Raw genomic sequence first — 18,635 nt, forward strand, 5'->3', positions numbered from 1 at the left:
GGTATGGCAAATATTAGGAACTGACTTCAGATCTCAAGCGTAAGAAACCATTAGTTATGTCCTGACACTGCACAGCCTGCACATGGGAGAGGAGAGGGAGCACTGGAGTCATGACGTGGCAAAAAAACCTTGGAAATTGAGTATCACTGTAACAGGACAGAAAGTACAGTTCAAGTAACATTTATTACAGAAAGCTGTAGTTTGGATAGAGGACATCTAGTGAAACAGTCACGTAGGCCAGTCAAACCACAGCCTGTTGTGAAAAAAAGAGCCTACTGCCTTTCTACGGAAGCATCTCAGACTCGTATTTGCACATGCAAGACAGAGGAGATCTGATCACAGACAGCAGTTCCTTGGAGGACTTATACATGACAGTCAAAGCCTGGGACACTCTGCAGGGGCTGGGGGCTACGTGAGGCTGTTCTCTGCTCTTGCAAATAATTATTGTCAGCAGGCCCTCCACCACAGCAGCTCTAAAAGCTTTTGGTGCAGATAAAGAAACTCTCCAGTGATATGTTATTCAGTATTAGTCAATATTTATTGCTCAACCTCTATTTTCTGAGCTGCGTATTTCAGAGCCAAATGCCAGAGACAAGGCAGTCAATGCAAGTCGGGAAAGCCTATGCACATTATAATAGACTACAGTCTCAGCTACTTAAGTAGGCAGCACTCTGCCAGTTTACACCAAGCTCTGGTTCTGACAGGGATTTGCAAATGCAATAGAAAAGGCCAAAGGCAGAGCTAGATCTCAGAGCAAGGACCAGCAGCCTTAAGAAGATGGATACGTATAAGACCTTAATAATTCAGCCCCAGAAAGCTGCTGTTTGAAAAAGATGTCAGCAGGGTATCTAAGCGCATGTGCAATAAGAATAAAACTTTAATTCCCACTTTACCATGAAAACCAAAGGGGACAAGAATATTTGTAAAACAGGGGGCATGAGGAGCTATGAGACAGTAAAGCTGTGAATCTGCTTAAATTCTAGCAGCATGTGGTGATATGCTCCAAGCTGGACAGGGAGGCCACAAAGGGAGAGCGTGGAGGCTTCCCTCCTCTGGCTCCAGGACAGGATCAGTAATGACATCAGAGACAGCTTGTAATTCTGATAACTGGGAGTCAGAAAAACTGTAGAAAGGGGAAATAACAGGGCAAAAGGAGCTGCAGCAAGCTTTGGAAGGTGTGTGCCCGGCTGGAGGCACTGAACGCCCCAACTACTGGGTAGAGCAGCATCTGAAGACCCAAACCCACCATCTCTGGGTGAAGGTGGTCGTATCCTCAGCTTTCCGCAAGTCCCCCTGAGGGAAGCCCTCGCTTGTGGTAGGGACTGCAGAAGAGATCTCCCATCCCTACCATCCTCAGCCCGGCACTAAAGCACCCGAGGAACAGGTTTGAGCACTGTCCTGCCACCCTCCGACGGAGAGGATAATCTCAGGCAGAGGGGAAGAAAACAGCTCTTGACAGTAAAGCCTCAAGATGCCACAGGGGTTTGTCAGTAGGAGCACTGCGAGATCAAAGGCAGATCAGGAAGAGGAAAGGATGGGTGGAGAGGATCAGAGTATTGGCAGAAAGTGATACCAAGTGGAACAGAAACTCAAATTCCTCACAGTCTAGGGCTGAGAGGCTGCAAGGGGGCTGGGGAGATGAGTTGAGAGAGTTGATAATCCTGGAAGGGGGAAGAAGCGTGGCCCCTATTTTATAACCACTAAAGGGAAGAGTGCAAGACACTAGTTACATAGGACTAAAAACAGAATTAAGAAGCCCCAGAATAAGAAAGCAGTCCTGATTATTCCCAGATCATCCTTTGTAATGCAGACTATTATATAGCAGAGCGGGACATTAAATTGAGGTCCTCCCCTCAGTTAAAGGCTTGCAAGGCAGTAGTGAATCATGAGAGTTAAACACACTGGCAGTGGAGAGTGGCGGAGTGCTGGCCAGAGCCCCACCACCAGTGCTGCCAGGCAGCCCTCGCTGAGCCTTGACCACAGCTTCCAGCTTCACACCTCTGCGCTGCAGAAAACAACTGGTGTGCTCCTCCTCGAGGCTGCCATCGCCTTCCTCTGCCATACCTCCAACATGATGCTCTTCCACTTGTGTGTGTTCACTACTGTCACACATTTATGGAGGGAACATTTTTCCTTTTCTTATTATTCCTCCTTTTTGCTTATAGACACAACGAAGTTATAAAAGGGAGGCAGTGAGCAGCTCCTTTGCAGTCCGAGAACCAAAGTGAGCTGGGTTGTGAGGATGAAGCTCATACTTACTAAAAGCAATGAAGAGGCTGAATTATGGCCTTCAGTAAATATATCAGTCTGCCATAGGCTGTGAACATGCTGGCCAACTGCTTTATTTTGTCTTCGTTGCCTTTGATACTGATGGTAGCACCATGCTGCCTGCGCCTGCAGCAGCCTCATATGCTGCACACCCCTGGCCTGCAGGCAGGACCATGTGCTCCAAGCAGCAAATCTACAATCACCTCCTTTTACAATCAATTCAATCATAATCTAATTCTCACTTTTATCTTCACTATCAGAGTCCTAATGAAACAAAACTATACCAATCTCTTTAATGACACATTCAGCCTGATTTTAAGTGTGTCTCTCTAGTTTTGCTTGGAGAGCCTGGTAGAAAGACTGATAACACGCAGAAGAATGTCCTTTTCCCTCCCAAGTGCAGATTTTAAATACATCTTTTCCTAACCATGGGAGTAACAGAAGGGCAGGTACTAGAAGCCCAGCTAAGGGAAACTTCTCCTGAACACTTAGTGACTGGCTATTAGCATGACAAAAATCAGACACAACAATCTGCATTAATTAGTATCCCTGTCGACAGCCCTAGATACTTGCATTTCTAAATAAATACAGGTTATATTCATCTGAATTGCATTCCTGTAAATAAAGCTGGACTCGAGCTCTGTGCCAAGGGAAGGACGACCCTGTGAGCTGCTGTTTTCAAAGCCAGGGGTGTCAGAGTGGAACGCTGACACCAGCTCTGCCCTGTGTGCCACGTTGAGCCAGCACCCTTTCATTTGACCCAATCTCCTTGCACTTTCTGAAATCCTCAGGTTAAAACAACATCAGCAAATTCATGACACAAATGCCAACTGAAACACTTCTATTTCCAGTAGCAGGAGGTGCCACTTGATTCAGCCCTGAGGAGCCTGGTGCAGGATTTCTCTGTCTGCCCAGCAGCTCTGCCTGTCCCCCTTGCTGTGGCAGAGATGGCACTCAGATGCCCAGAGTCTCCTTGTGTGCACTCGACAACATTTTGGTACCATTAAAACAAAAGGGGAGCTCAGTAGGAAAATGAAGAAGAGACATAAATAGGGTAGAAGGAGAAGGGAAGGTCACTCACAAAAATGAGAACGCCAGCGCTGGCTGAAGATGCTCAGGGGCTGTGGGCAGGAGGCTGGGCGTCTTGCCAGGTGAGCCTTCCTCTGGAGCACCGCATGCCTCCTCCTCCCAGCACTCATGGTAAGTTAGCAGACTTCTCTACATATCATCCTCTATGTTAAGTGACTTACTATCTAACTATTCCTTCTCCCCAGGCCTTCTAGAGGACAAGTCGCTACCCTTGCACCTTCATCCTACCCCTTCATTCTCTGCCTCCAGAGAAATATATTGAAAATGTATACTGGGACTCTTGTGCCAGCTGTGAACCTATGTCATGTCACACACGGGCTGCAAGAGACACCAGCCAGCTCAGGCACAGGCACGCTGGGCGGCAGCAAGGCTCCAGGGCTTCGCATGGCTCCAGGGCTGCTCTTCGATCAGCGCCAGCCTTGTGCTTGGGATGAGTCTGGGTTATGCTCCCCACCCTCACCAGAGGGACTGGGGAAAGCGATGAAAATATTGCAGCAGTGACAAATGGCAAGGACATGAGAATAATCCCCCGCCTTCCCTGTGCTGATGGGCTCCCTTGTAAAATCTCTGTTCTTCACATATGGTCAGCACCAAAGGAGCTCAAGATCGTCCTTACTGACATACTCTTCAGGCTCAGAAACCTGAACTCACCTTTGCCTCTCTCACTTGCACAATTTTCCCCTGTATCTATGCACGAAGCTAGAAAGTAGCAACTGCAAGATGTACAAAGCTGTTGAACAAGACGAAGTGGAGTGAAAACAGGACAAAATGGAGAAGAGCCCAAAAAGCTAGCAGGGAGAAAGGATAAGAAATGAGCCACCAGAGTGAAAAGCAGCGAGTGGATCCGAGCGTAAACCCTGCAGTGAGAAAAGCTGGCCTCGGCACTGTGCAGAAGGAGCAAGGTGTGACGTGCCAGGAAAAAGGGATGCAGTAATGAAGGCTAAGGACATGCTGACTGACAGGCACTGGCACCACCACACACCCACATGTGAAAAATTGTCCTCGCTGTTCTCTCTACTGGTTTGCAACTTGACAAGCCAACAAACCCAGCTGGCACTGCGGAGGTGCTGGGGAGAACTGGGGGTGAGGGGTAGAGGAGATGCAGAGAGAGCACAAAGAGGCTGGATGTGCACCTGAAGTCTGTGAAGCAGATGTTTGGGAGGAGGGCAGGAGTTTTCAGGGACACACCCTGTACAGGACAGTGCAGTCAGGATCCCTCTCTCTGCTGAAAGGGTCCTTCTGCATCCTTCTCGGCAATTCTGCAACAGCACTCATATTTGCATTCCTAAAATCTGGTACCTTGCTCCAGAAACAGACAATTATTTCCAGCATGCCAAGCACAGGATTTTTCACTGTGCCCAGAAAACAAGTCTCCCTGTGGCCTACTCCAACCCTGACCATTCTGCAGGAACACTTGGACAAGGAATATCTCACCGTGACTGACTGAGTTTTTTCCTTTCTGACTTCAGTGATGTAATTAGGAAAGCACAAATGACGTGGCTTTTTCAGAAAGCATGCTCCTTCCCGCTTTGCTGGCACATCTGGAGCAATCCTCCACACTACGTTTGTGTCAGAGATTTACTTCATTTGTGTTGAAAGAAAGGGTTGTCAGAAATCTGGAAATGGAAACCGTGCCAGAGTTCTACCTTAATCCTTAAAACTACACAGCTGCCTCAGACTGCCTCAGTACAGACTGCTTAAAAACGTGGTGGTATGCAACGACTTCCCACCAACAGCCACTGGGGACGGGCAGATAACGTGTCAGGAGATACCCTCATCTTATAAAGCATATTTCTGCTAGAAGATCCCCAAAGCCCAGTACAAAAAATGGTCAAAATTATTAATTCTCATGATAGCTGATTAAAAGACCTGTGCCTCCTCAGCTGTAGTGTGGGTGACAATCCTAAATAGAAACACACATGCCAACTCTGAAGGAAATTAAATAAATGGCAATTGATTGTCTATAAATTGTGAAACACATAATTATGTCACCAGCTCCCATGGCTCTTATCACAATATTAAACTTCACTGGACCATTACCAAGAACAATCCTATAGCTGATTCAGAAAGCACAATAACTCGTTCACGAGCTTCTCATTTCTTCCAGCCTTAACAATTAAGACTGGGATTCTTCAGGGGAATTTAATAGTGCTAAGCTCCCATTTGCCACAGAAACACTCTTATGTATTACCAAAGAGTGATGGTTACAAACCAGGTCTGAACATGGCAGATGTTGGGAAAAGCTGTGCAGCACCTACAGCCAGAATGAGTTGGTGAATTTGCATGCCCAGCAGTAACATGAAAGTATCCCTGCTGGAGAAAAATCACACTTACTTCAACAGATTGTTTTCCCTCAGCAGAAGGCGGTGTACTATGGACAGAGTGTTATACTGCACGAGTCTGGAAGAGCTCAATACACAAGACCTTCTTTTCCCTCAGATTTCTCTTACACAGTGCCCTTAACAGAAAAGCATGGGGAAATACTAGGCACATCCCCGAGGAAATCATCAGATATTATCTTGTTTCACCCCTTAAGAATAAAGGAAAGAAACAGCAATTAACTGTATTTCTCAATTCAGCTTCAGAATGCATCCAATTATACAAAGTGCTGTCCTACCCCGCACTGGATTCCTGCTCCAGTACATAAAATAATGTGTGAGACTTGTTCAGCGTCCAAAATTGAAGCCATCGAGTTCTACAGATTTTGGAAGTTCATTTATAATCATCCAGAAATGACAAGGAAAGAGCTGCAGGCAGCAATAAAATATCCCAGCATGTATTATCACTTCAGAAAAAAAAAAAAAGTAATGGTTGATTTAAAAAAAAAAAAAAAACCAAAAACCAACAAGCCCACAAAAAACCCCACCAAAAATGACATAGATAAATAGGTCTAGGAGGGATCTTAAAAGGTCATCAAGGCCATTCTTCTTGTCAAGAGCAGAATCATGTCTCCCTACAGAAGATACTTGTCCCACATGCTCTTCACTGGCACCCAGTGCAGGGGTCTCACAGCTTTCCAGAGCAGCTCTTCCCAGCTCTTTACTTCCTATATCTTATTATAAACAGTAACCGAAGTTTTCCTTTGTGCAGCCTAAGCCGTTTACTTCTTATACTACCTTACAAGAACACAGATCACATTTTAATTCTCGCAACAGCCCTCTATATATTTGATGATTTGCATATTGCATGTTCCCCTCTTTCCCCCTTAGGCTTCCCCAGAGTAAGCTACCCCTGTTTTTCCAGGCCTCTCTGGCAGGTCATGTTTTTGAGATCATTGTCCTTGTTCTGCTCCAGACTCTTTCCAAACTGCAGCCAAACAAATACAGACATCACACTACACCTCAGGTCCTCCTCACCTGACTTTGTGTGTCTTGCAGACTGGAACGCGGTTTACACCTCTGAATTTGCTGCCTTTCTGCAGCTGCAACTTGCTGGGACATATGCTGAAAATCTCTCCATAATGAAGAAGCTAATCTCTCTGTTGCAAACATACAGGCTACTCCAGAGGATGTTCCTGCTCTTTAGCTAAGTTGTTTAGCTAAGGCAGTCCAAATTTCTTTGTAGGAGGAGACTCCACTGGCTAGAGAGGGAGTTTGGGAAGACCGGCATCACTAGGCAAGCCACTTTTGACACATACACCACCAGTGACTACCTGCAGCTCATAATACACAGGACAGACTCTCAGAGAAACTTCAATGTACCTTCTTCAGGCTGCTCCCCAGACATGTTCCTGTGTTGGGCTCTCCCAACAGAACATGCACATTTGTTCTTTTCACTGATGAGTTTCATCCCATATTTTCCCAGAAACCTACTTCTTGCTTTCTGTACATTCTTACCTTGTGAAAGAAGAGATCACATTTTAGTCAGTGTCTCCTCTCACTGCTTTTTCATTTGTTCATCCATGCTGGAACCACCTCTTTCAGTATTCTTACCACTTTAAAAATTATTATTATTTAAAGAAATTACTGGTTCTTCTTAGCTCCCTTTTCCTTTAGGCATCCTCCCTAAAATTACCTACAAAATCTGATTTTACTCAAGACTTTTGTCTTTTGTTTGCTCCTCTCTCACTTTGTATTCCTGAGCAGTACAAACATTACCTTTAATCTTCACAGTCAACCTGTTTTGTTCTACTGGTTAGACTCAAAGCTAAATTTTTTTTTATTACTTTTTATATATATAAAAAAGGTGGGAAAAAAATTTTCCCTTTCATATAGGTAAAAATATACACATATGTATATATATATATATATGTCACTCATTATGACAAGCAGCACTGGAATTTCTCAATGCTCTGCATCCCACTCATCCTTTCCCAGCAGACATGCAGATGATTATAGCCCTCCATGACCATCATGCTCTGGCACTGATAGTTGCTGAAAGGCAACCTGGTCCACCTGATTCTCCTGGTATGGCAGCCTGCAGAAACATGTCCAGGCATAGCACTCCTTCTTCCCCCTTTTGTCATTGCTGATAGAGCCAGTAACCCCTATGAAAGCAGCGTAAGGACTCCCATCCTTTGTTTCTTCTTTGGTGTAACAGCCACAAGTTGCACAGAGACTAAGGTGTGTGGTGTTTCCTTCTGCACCAATGATGCTCGGTCCTCTCTTTGTGTTCAGGCAACAATCTAGTCAGTCTTCCCAACTAAGAAACGGGTACAACCACCAGACCAGTGACTGCTTTTTCTTTGCAGAGCAGCATTTCCTCTCTCATTAGTGATATTGTTGCAAACCTCTAACTTCCTAGCTTTTGCCTTTGGAGGCCTCTACATCCATCCTATGTGGATCTTTGAGATGATGGACCCATCTCCATCTCACCTTTCCTCACATGGCTCTTGCAATCTGCTTCCACAGAAATTTCCCCAGCACTATTCTCCACACTGAAGGATGTCCTCCTCACCAGCAGAAAAATGTGGAGTTCAGCCTTTGGTAGCACAGCCCAGGATTCAGGCTGAAGCATAGCATGTATGTGATGATCATGTGGGACTAGCCCTCATGGCTGCAGGTCAAGGAAGGTCTCAGTTCCAGCAGCACTGTGTTTCATCATTCCTGCCTCACAGACCATGACCCAGCCCCAGCTGTTAACCATGTGAAACTCCCCCTTGTTGCCCTCTATTCAATCACAGGTGCTGAGGCTGAGAGTTCACAGACCCTCTCCCAGCCCAGCTGCATCCTGCTTTCTTATTAGGTTACAAAAAGAGGGCAGAGATGCTACCTCTCATTAAACTGATGCAGCTGGAGAAGCAGCAGCAAGTGGCTCTGGGGATTATATGGCTGTGTTGGGATTCCCTATAAACTCACCTCAGTCAGGCCAGTTTTCTCATGATCTGGAAAGAGTACATTAGAAAGTCTTAAAGCTAGTGGAAAGGAGGACGAGCAGCATCAGAGCCATAACAAACACACTTCATCTGTTTCTGAATAAGGGTATTGCTTTTGGCTGCCAGTACAGCTTGTCTCACAACAACAGAAATTGGTTTAACTGCACCAATTCTAGAGATCAGCTCTTTTCACCACAAGATTGTCTTGTCAGAAAGAGAGCTGAGATTCATCCAGGAGAGCTGGTCTTTCCTTTAAGTAGGCACCGGCATATGGGTAAGAGGAGCCCGGTATTTCAGAGAAACATTTATTTCCTCAGCATGCACGTCATCAGTTTTGTTAGCTGTTAGTATGTGTGTTAGGCAGTAAAACACTAACATTCAAAAGGAGGCAGGTAAAAGTTTTCATCTGTGTTATTTTAGCTATTGTTCATAGCTGTTCGAGCACATATTGTCTATTTTCAATATCTCTGAAAACATAATGAGGTTGGGTCCTCCTGTGTCGAACATTATGAAAGAGATGGTAACTATGTCCCCCTGTTTCTTTACAGTCAGTTCTTCAGACAGTTCATGTTTTGACCTACTTGAGGCCACTAAATTTCTGCCATCTCAGAAGGACTGGCTTAAGATCAAGGTTTTACCTCCCTAGCCCAAATGTGGACAGGTGGCCAAGTGTCAAGCTTACCAAAAGAGGGCCATTTCCAAACTGTTTATCAGTTAATGCTTTAAAATCATTGCCAAAGTAACAGGCATAGTAACTCAAGTTTGTGCCTCAATGTCATCTTAACATTGAAAGAAGCACCCCTACATATTTAAGTCAAAAGACTTCTGTCAAGCATCCACATTTTTTGACATTTGCAAAAACTTTTTTTTTTTTTTTTTTTAAATGAATGCACAACTGAAAGTATTTTGTAACGGGCATCTGCACTTCTCCATGGTACCCAACACTGCTGTTTTGGTACCTCTGCTGCAGGACCTGGGACCTTGGAATTGCTGAGCTCTGAGAGGGAGGGATTGCTGGGAGATGAGGGTGGGATAGGAAAGTGAACGGAGTTTGTAGAGATGTCACCAGTGGGTAACTTAGATAAAGCTACATAGGCATGTGGGGTCAGCATGCTTAGGTTAGGAAATCTACCCCCAAATTTGTGACTTAGATGCATGTTCCTACATTCCTTTGGAGGAGCAAATGATAGAGGGAATTTTAGAAAAGCTAATTCATCTAATATGCTAAGTTGTTGCAGGTAGAGGCCCAAACGGAATAATAATCAAGATGAGATACCTGCTTATCACAGTAGCTTCTTCCTTCCTTTCCCAGTCATTTTAGTGGCTGTCAGTGCATCTTGTTTTATAACAGACTGTGCTGTGCAGAGTGAAGCCTATTTCCTAGTTTCTGAAATGTCCTAAGTCTTTTCTGGGACTCAGAAGCAACTATTTCCTGTTCTCAACTAAAATTATGAGGACCATTCTATAATTCCTCCCAAGTCTAGGTGAGTTTTTATTCAGCCTCAGCACTGATCAACTGTTGGCACAATCCAAAGCCACAGAAGACCCTCATGACCCTTTCAGCTGCTATTGCATGACTACATTTGACCCATTAATGAACAAGTAACAGACAGGATCTCCACCCAGGTCATATCCAGGAAAATGTTTTCTTAATGCTAGACATGGGTTTGTGGTACAGAGGAGGTATTTTGGCACAGAGACCAGCCTGTGTCCAAGCAGATTTGGGAAGTCAAATATACAGGAGCCAAGTTTTGGTTCTCACATTAAAATCAATCAATTAGACTTCTTAATCATCTTGTTGCAACATTCTGATTGTTCTGCCAAGCTATGCTGATCAACAGATAATTTTTTTTCCCCTCCAATTTACACTGGGACTAGCAAAACAGGCTACAACATCCTACCTCTTGTGGGAGCTGCCAGGGCTTATTCCTTCATGAAGACAGATAGATGCAAAATCAGGACAGGGACCAGAGCAAAGAGAACAGGCAGTCACAGCATTCCCAACCTCCTGTCCACGTTTTCTGCCTCCCAAATTACTAAGGCCTGAAATAAAAATGGACTTATGCAGCCCTCTAAGAAGTGGGAGACACTTAGACAGAAATGCAGGGGAGAGCTGGTGTCATGGAGCTACAAGCCGTAGAAAATGAGAAGAAACATCCAGAAAAACAAAGCTGACTGGTAAGGTCCATGGGGACAGTCCCAGAATGGATATTAATCAAAAAAACTTTCAAAAGCATGTATTGACCTTTCTTCAAGAAATAAGGAATTCCCACATAACTGCTCTCCTCCATGAATTGAAGTGCCTTATGAAAATGTCTTTCTGGGAGACACTCAGCCTACATTCCCCCTTTCTCATCAGCTTTGCACCATGAAAGCACCCCCAGCAAGTGCCAGCAGGAGCCAGGGCCTCACCCCAGCCAAGGCTGAGCACTGCCACACTCTGCCACCAAGATTTTGGATTCTTGCTTCACAGAATGCTTTTGGTACTGCCTTTTTCCACTGTTTAAGGCATTATTGTGTGAATTATAACTACAAGCATGTTTAAAAAAATAAATAAATCAGACTGCAGAATGAAGCCTACAGAAGAAAAAGGAAGGAGAAGTTTGCTTTCTAAGGTGGTGTTGCTCTGAATAGAGCTCTTATTCAAAAAATATTTGGAAGAAAGTAGCTTTGAAGCATGACCCTGCAAGGTCCCAAACAGCATCACCTCTCCTCAAAGCTGAGCAATAAGCCACAGCATTAGTGTATGGCACTCTGATCAAAAAGTATTCCTAAATACCTTCAGCCCCATGGTATATTCTCTCGTGGTCAGAAACTACTGGCTTCACATTATTGTTTTTCAGTGTGGCACCTCTGTAATGAAACAGGTTGCAGCTGTGCCTGCCTAAGCATTTGGCTTAGCTTAGCGCAGCAGGAGATGCTGGAAGCAGGGGGTTAACATGTCAGAGTAACCACAGCCCTTCAACTTCCCCTAGCAGCCAAACGAAGAACCTGCCAAGTGCTGCGTTCCAATAAAACGCAACTCACACAATCTGTAAGTGTAATAAAATAGCTGTTAACAATTCTGTAACTCTCTCTTTAAGCTTGTAAAAGCCTGAAGGTCAGCTGGAAGTCAAGCTGCATTTCTCCGGGAAGAGGGCAGGCCAGTCCCGGGTGACCGGTTCCTGTCCTTTTACCTCCTCTTCTGGGGTTTCTGAGGAGCAAACACTGCGCCTGGAGGGGTTTTTGGCCTTACTCCCACTACAGGAGAGCAAATGGACCAGAAGGGTGCATGACTGGAGGGGAGCGGGTACCAAAGGATTCTGCCATTTCAGAGATGCTCAGATCTACCTTTTGTCAACAGTGACACTGAGTGAACATCTCAGTTTGGTGGTTTGGGAGAAAGCAGCTGATGATTTCCCTTCTCTGGTCTTGAACCTGGTGACTCTCAAGACCATGGAGTGAAAAGAGAAGCAAGTTCAAACCCTGTCCCTCCAGGTAGCAGTAAGTCTTAAGTGACCTCCAGGCTCGCTTGGGTTTGGGGCTGGGTATGCAAGCCCAGGCACAGCACTCCTGCAGTCTTGTGTGTCGAAATATAAGGCCACTGATCAAGGGAACAAAGTGGCTCTGCCACGTATGGAAGTAGGACAGATGTGGAGAGGGAGAACCAGGGTAGGGGAGACAGAAAAAATTCATCACCATTCTCTCGTCACAAGATACTTCATTTCTAGTTTGGCAAACCAAGTGAATTTATTTGTCATGTCCAAGGTCAAAAGCCTCCTCATTTAATCACCGAGATTTGGAGGGACAGAATGTGTCAACACTTAGAGTAAAAACAACCAACATGAAAACAATGTTTTCCCCAGTAATTTCCCAATTGTGTCCCCAAGTATATAAAATTCTTGAAAGAAAAATCATCCAGACAGACCAGACAGAGGGTCAAGCAACACTGCCAGAGCAATCCTGTGAAATCAGCAGTTGTTGCAAAATGGCGTGATCTACTCCCATCAATTAATGGTAGCATGAGTAAAGCCCACATGGCTGGATCCTTTTATTGTTTTAGCAAGTACTATGTTATTATATTTCTATTGTATTTTACATTAAAACTCTGTTTATTTCAGCTAAGAAAGGAGGGAGTCAAAGGGGGTGGTGGGGGGAAGAAATGCACTAACCTGCAAAACCAATTCAAACACAGACTTTAAGATCAAGCATCTTTTCCAGTACCCAAGGCCCTGCTCCTTTCTAACAGGCTTTTGCTTGCCATTATTTTTATTTTACGGTAGCTGAGGCCAGGGTCTCCAGGGGCAGATTTGGATAAGCACTGTGAGGAGGAAAGGTGAGGCTGAACACCAACAGCAGGCAGAGCATCATCCTTCCCTCCAGGAGCTGCAAGTCCCTGTGCAGAGAGGAAATTCTAAGGTGCAGACATACCTGCAACACTCACACACACAAAGTACTGACATTTATTTTTTTTTTAGTTTTAAGAAGTACCCTTTAGAAATCCCATTCACCAAAATCTCTTTTGCAGAAAGGGTACAATGGCAACTCAGATAAACAGTAAGAAGCACAAAAAGCCATCATGAAACACATTCAGTTTTTCATCCAGCCTTACGTCTTCAGTTCAGCTTTAATCAGGAAAAAGATCGGGTTCCCTGGGGGTTTAGTTACAAGAAAGCAGCTGTATCAATGGAAGAAGATGGAGCTTTTCCAGAGGGAGCTGATGGGGTTAGTCCCTGGTGAAGAACTGCTGAAGTTCAAACAATTGGCCTCAAAATAAGCCTCTTGCATGCTCTCTTCTGGGAAATACCATGGAAATACGATTAAGGGTGGGGTGGTAAAGAGAAGGGGAAACCACACATTAGCTTAGAAAACAACCCCCTGTGATGTCCTGAACAAGCACTGGCATCCGTTTACCTTCATACACTAGCTGTGCAGGGGATACCCACCCCAGAGAGGGTGATGTTCTCGGCTTTGAGATAGCACGACCCCTTTTGTTGCTACTGCTTTGTGGAAAAAAGGTAGAAGAGATGAAACCTATCCCTATCTAGTGGGGGAGGCAGGGACTGCCAGGTGCAGAAGAGGGGGTGATGGGGGAGGCAGGTGGAGCAGGAGGGATGGGGCACAGGGGAAGAGCTGCTGCCCCTCTGCTGAACAGGCCCAGGTGGCACTCGCCACCCCAAGGCACCCATCGCCATCCCTGCAGGCTTCTGCCCGACGAGGAACATCTCTGGTGCTGCACGAGATGCACCAAGGGCTCATTTCTGACAATGAGAGCTGATGATTAAGGCCTGACAGTCACCAAGGGGAGAAGGAACTTTCCTTAAAGACTAACATACATGCTGTCTGCTGAGTAATTAAAAAAGAGACTTAACCAAAGGGGGGAATAAGGCAATTGCCCTTAGATAACGGAAGGACCTTGGGTTTTATGAGACACTGACCAAAGGAGGTAAAGGGCAGCAGGGAAACAGAATTAGGCAGAGGAAGATGAGACTACGTCAGTCAAAACTTCAGCATGAAGATAACACTGCAGTGGATGATAAAATCCTACCTGGAAGAAGACATACTGCATGACTGCAATATCACAGCAAGACACTTTTGGCTCAGGCTATTACATGGCCTGAAGAGGGGACGCAATCCATGACCAAAGATGAAGATTCACTATGGCAAGGTATAGTAAGGATCTCAAGAGATGTGAAAGTGGGGTTGGGAAGAAAAACAAGCTTCAAATATTAGAAAGGAAGAGTAACTTTTCAAATAAAATGGCCTGGATGATTAAAACCAGACCAAATTAGCAGGCTGGTTTCTCAGTTCAGGGAAGTATCTCAAAAGCCACTGCAGCCTACTTCTGCACTGATTAAATTGCATTAATAATATCTGAGTTTTAGATTAATATTGAAAATCATATTCAGTTCAAACTATTTCCTGTAATCCACAAATGTCCTGTCAGTCATCCCAGGAAATTCCACAAAATGGAAAAGCACACAGAGAAGATGGTATTTAATGAAATTTTATTCAACTTCGCTGAAAACTTCAAGCCTGTGCAGAATTCCAGTGTGTAACAAAATGAACAGGCAAATCTGATTTCATTTTTAACTTTTTCCTCCCCTCAAGAAAGTTGCAGATTCTCACAGCTTTTTCTGAATTTAGGGTTTTCAGGATACACTGTTTATTAAGACATTTCTCATTTATGTGTGCTTTGCTTCATGCATACAAAACAGATCAAGGCATCACAGAAGTATATCACAACTGCATTAGATTCCCAGGTAGAAATTCTCTCCCTTGAATAACTTTGTATAAATGAATTAATCCCTCTTGCCCTGAAGAGAAAATCTCAACCTCTACTATGAAGAGGTACAAAAATAGGAGGTTATATTAGTATTTCTACTTGCCAATCAGAGAAGCCATTGCTGAGAAAAAATGTGGTTAACAAAATTTCCCTTGTGAAAACTCTTGTAATAATCCAAATCCCACCAGAATTGAATAAGGCAGTACAAAAGAGAAGAACATCACTAAAAATTAGATTTTTAAAAATTACTATTTAAGAAGTTAATGGCAGGTTTCTTTTAGGTGGTCCTCATCTAAAACTACGTATAACTGCACAAGCTTGAAGTAGGTTTAGGCCTCTTTATATCTCTGTTTTCATACTAGATCCTCCAAAACCTGGTGCCCATGGCTGGACACACTGGATGTGAGCAGAAGTTACTCTTGTGATATGAATAGTTTACCTAAAAATAGGAGCAGCTATTTGTGCCAATGCATGATAATGCAAACCTGTTTTCAGACTACAAAATACTGAATAATCAATCTACAGCATGCCTAAAGCAAAGTCCTTAGTAAGCACTATCCAAGGATGATAGGTTTTCGTGAAACTCAGATCACCATTACGCTTTACCAGTGCCACGAAGATCAGTCATGTGAAACTGCAAAAGCACGTAGCAAACTCCCATGAACCAGCTACCAAAATGTTGCCTTCCATTTAATAAACTCTTACAAATTATAGCTCTAAACCCAAATAGCCTGAAACAACAGATGCCATTTCAGATAAAAAAAATCAGCAGAAATTTACACCTAATGTATAAACTCCACTTAATCTTACATCAGCCAAAGATGATCGGTACTTAAATTGGGCACTAGAGAATTAAAAAAGTTCAAATAGATTAAAAGTTAAGAAAGAAAACCGGACATGTTATGTGGGAGAAAATAGAGAGATTTAGGGGCTTATACCAAAGATTATGCTAGGTGGGATATCAGAGCTCCAAAATCGGTAATACTGATTTTTAAGCAAAAGGAATCCAGTTTCCAGAGGAACAGGTGTCTGGCCTGGCATTACTGAAATTAGATCTGAGTTGGCCATAACAACAGTGCTTGGTGCAGTTCAGGTGAGTACTGACACCCTTCTCTGCTTTTCTGAATCCTCATTTTGGCGGTTCTCTTGCTCTGACCCTTCAGAGCTGGATCCCTTGTGGGTGCCAGAGAGCTTCCTGCACCTTGGAGCTTCCTCTGCTACTACAGCACTAAAAACTCTTGACTGAGTAAAGACGTGTCTGCTGAAGCAGAGGCTTTTCACCAGGCCATGCTCTAGCCTGTCTCTGCTGAGCCAGGGGCAGTGCTGAGCCAGCCCAGATACCATGTTCTCCCCGGAGCAGGCACCAAACGCAGCTTCAGCTGCCACATAAATGAGGCAGATTGTCTGGGGAGAGGGAGAGAGAGAAAGCACATGCAGAGAAAGAGTCTGCATCTCTCCATGTACCAGCACAAGGCAGATGTATGCCAAGCACCCAAGCTGGCCTGCGAACTGTGGGAGACCCCCAGCCTGGCAGGCTGCTCAGGACCCGCAGCAAGGACACGTGCTTGCTCACAAGACTCCCGCAGGGGAGCCTGCAAAATCCTCACGGAGCAACTAAGGAGTTCAGGAAATGATCCAAACTTGTCAGATGAGGACAGCAGAGCTGACTTTTCCTCATTCTTTGGTTTGGTATCTAAAGAAACCGTCCAGGTGAGAATAGCAGCTCAGTGTTAGTTTAACAGGGAGTAACAGTTGAAGAAGAATAGCATCTCCCTGGAGACACTCCTCCATTTGTATTCCAAACCTATTAAAGATGCACTGTTTGCTTTTGGATGGGTGCTTTGTTTTAAATATACTATTGAGAGCATGATTGATAATTAGACCTTTACTCAGGCTACGTTGAAAATTCATGTAGTAGTTAATATGGCAGTTTAGTTGTTGCATTCGGATTTCGTTCAGCTGCACAGCAGGTAAACATTCAGAGAGATGAAAATTTCAGATGAAAGCATACATGCATCCAAACATCAGAACAACATGCCTCACTCCAAGCAGTCTTCATCCTCCAGGCTCTTCCCTCCGCACCCATACCTCGGCATTCTAAGAGCAGGCAGTCTTTTAAGCTTACTGCTGCCCCAAGAGTTACTCTGACCTGCCCTTCAACACCAGAAGGTGCCAGCCCTGCCCTTGCTTGGCCCCTCAGTGTGAGCCTCTTCAGCCTGTGAAGTCAGCAGACACATTTACCAGGCAGGTTTCTGCTGAGGTTTTGCTCCCTGAACTGCTTCAGGGCTAGCAAAAAGTACTTGGCAGGAGCATGTCACCAGGAACAGGGAAGCAGTAAAGAAGGGTCTACACTTTTGCAGTGAGCTGGATGTCAGATAAGCTCTCCGACTGTGTGAAGCTTCACCCTCACCAAGCAATTCTTCCAATTAAACCACCTATGAAGCAAACAAGAGCCCTTAAAGATCTTGTCCTATCACTGTGTGTTACATACATGCACTCTGTACACACCGACACGTCTGTCACATCTCTAATTGTTCAGATGAAGAGATAAGGGGACACGAGAACAAAATATACAACAAATTAATTATGTTCACTTTTTTTTTAATTAAGTGAAATTTGGATACCACCCTAGGTCAAAGTGAACTCTGAGAATTTTTATCCTAAAAAGAGGATTGTAATAAGAGGTTCAGGTACCTGTGCTTCTACCGGCAATGATATTGCAAGCAGAAAGGCAGTTTTATTTAGCAAGACAGGGACATGTTGTCAGTGGTTTAATGGCTTTCCCATCTGAAAAAAGATAGAAGACTTACTGTGGAATTGAATCCCCAACAAGAAGTTCAGTTAAACCTTTCAAAATGTAGAAGAAAGAAAAAGCCTTTACTCCAAGGATGCAGAGCAGCAGCTAAAGGAACCTGGACAGAGCTGACAGACATCAGAGCCCCTTGGCATCATCAAGTAGTCCAGACTTGTTGACAACACATTCACCTTCTGTAGCACCATCTGCCATGGGCTTTGGTCACTTTGCCAAGTAACTCTTCCCAGTACACAAGCTTTCTGCTGCTAATGAGGATGCATCTAGCAGGAAAACAGGAACCCCAGTCAAACTCCGACAGCATCCCAATTCCACTGAAAAAAGATCCAATCGCAGATTTCTGGTCAGGGAAACATGTAAGATCTTGACAGAAAATCTGCCTGGCCATGCAGGAGAAAGAAGCTGTTCAGAGCTCTGAAAGGCAACACGCTAACAAACCCCCATGTGTCAACTTCAGAAACTTGGGAGGAAGAGAGGGAGCAAATCAATTAAAGCGGCTTGCGCCATTCTAGCTACTAGTATGGATGATTGTGACAGCATTATCCGTAATTAATTGCATGACTTTTCTTGTAGCATACAGTAAAAAGTAAGATCAGCAAAACTGCCCATTCTGACCTTCGCTATATCAATGTGCACTTTTCACTCAGCCCAAATTTTGAATTTCAAACTAGAGTAAAGGGACTCATCTTTGAGCACGGCGCTGCACACAGAAGCAGATGGCATCCCTCTGCAAATGCTCTGGCACATGTGACTAACAGAAGGTGACAAAATACCATCACACATATTGAGTAACTGCTAGAAAGATAAGGTTGTTCAAGCCATGTTTGCAAACCTGGTGTGCAAAGTCTGGTACATGGAGCCATGTAGTACAGCTGCCATACAACCCA

Source organism: Athene noctua, chromosome 2 (assembly GCF_965140245.1).
Source record: "Athene noctua chromosome 2, bAthNoc1.hap1.1, whole genome shotgun sequence".
NCBI classification, from domain to species: Eukaryota; Metazoa; Chordata; class Aves; order Strigiformes; family Strigidae; genus Athene; species Athene noctua.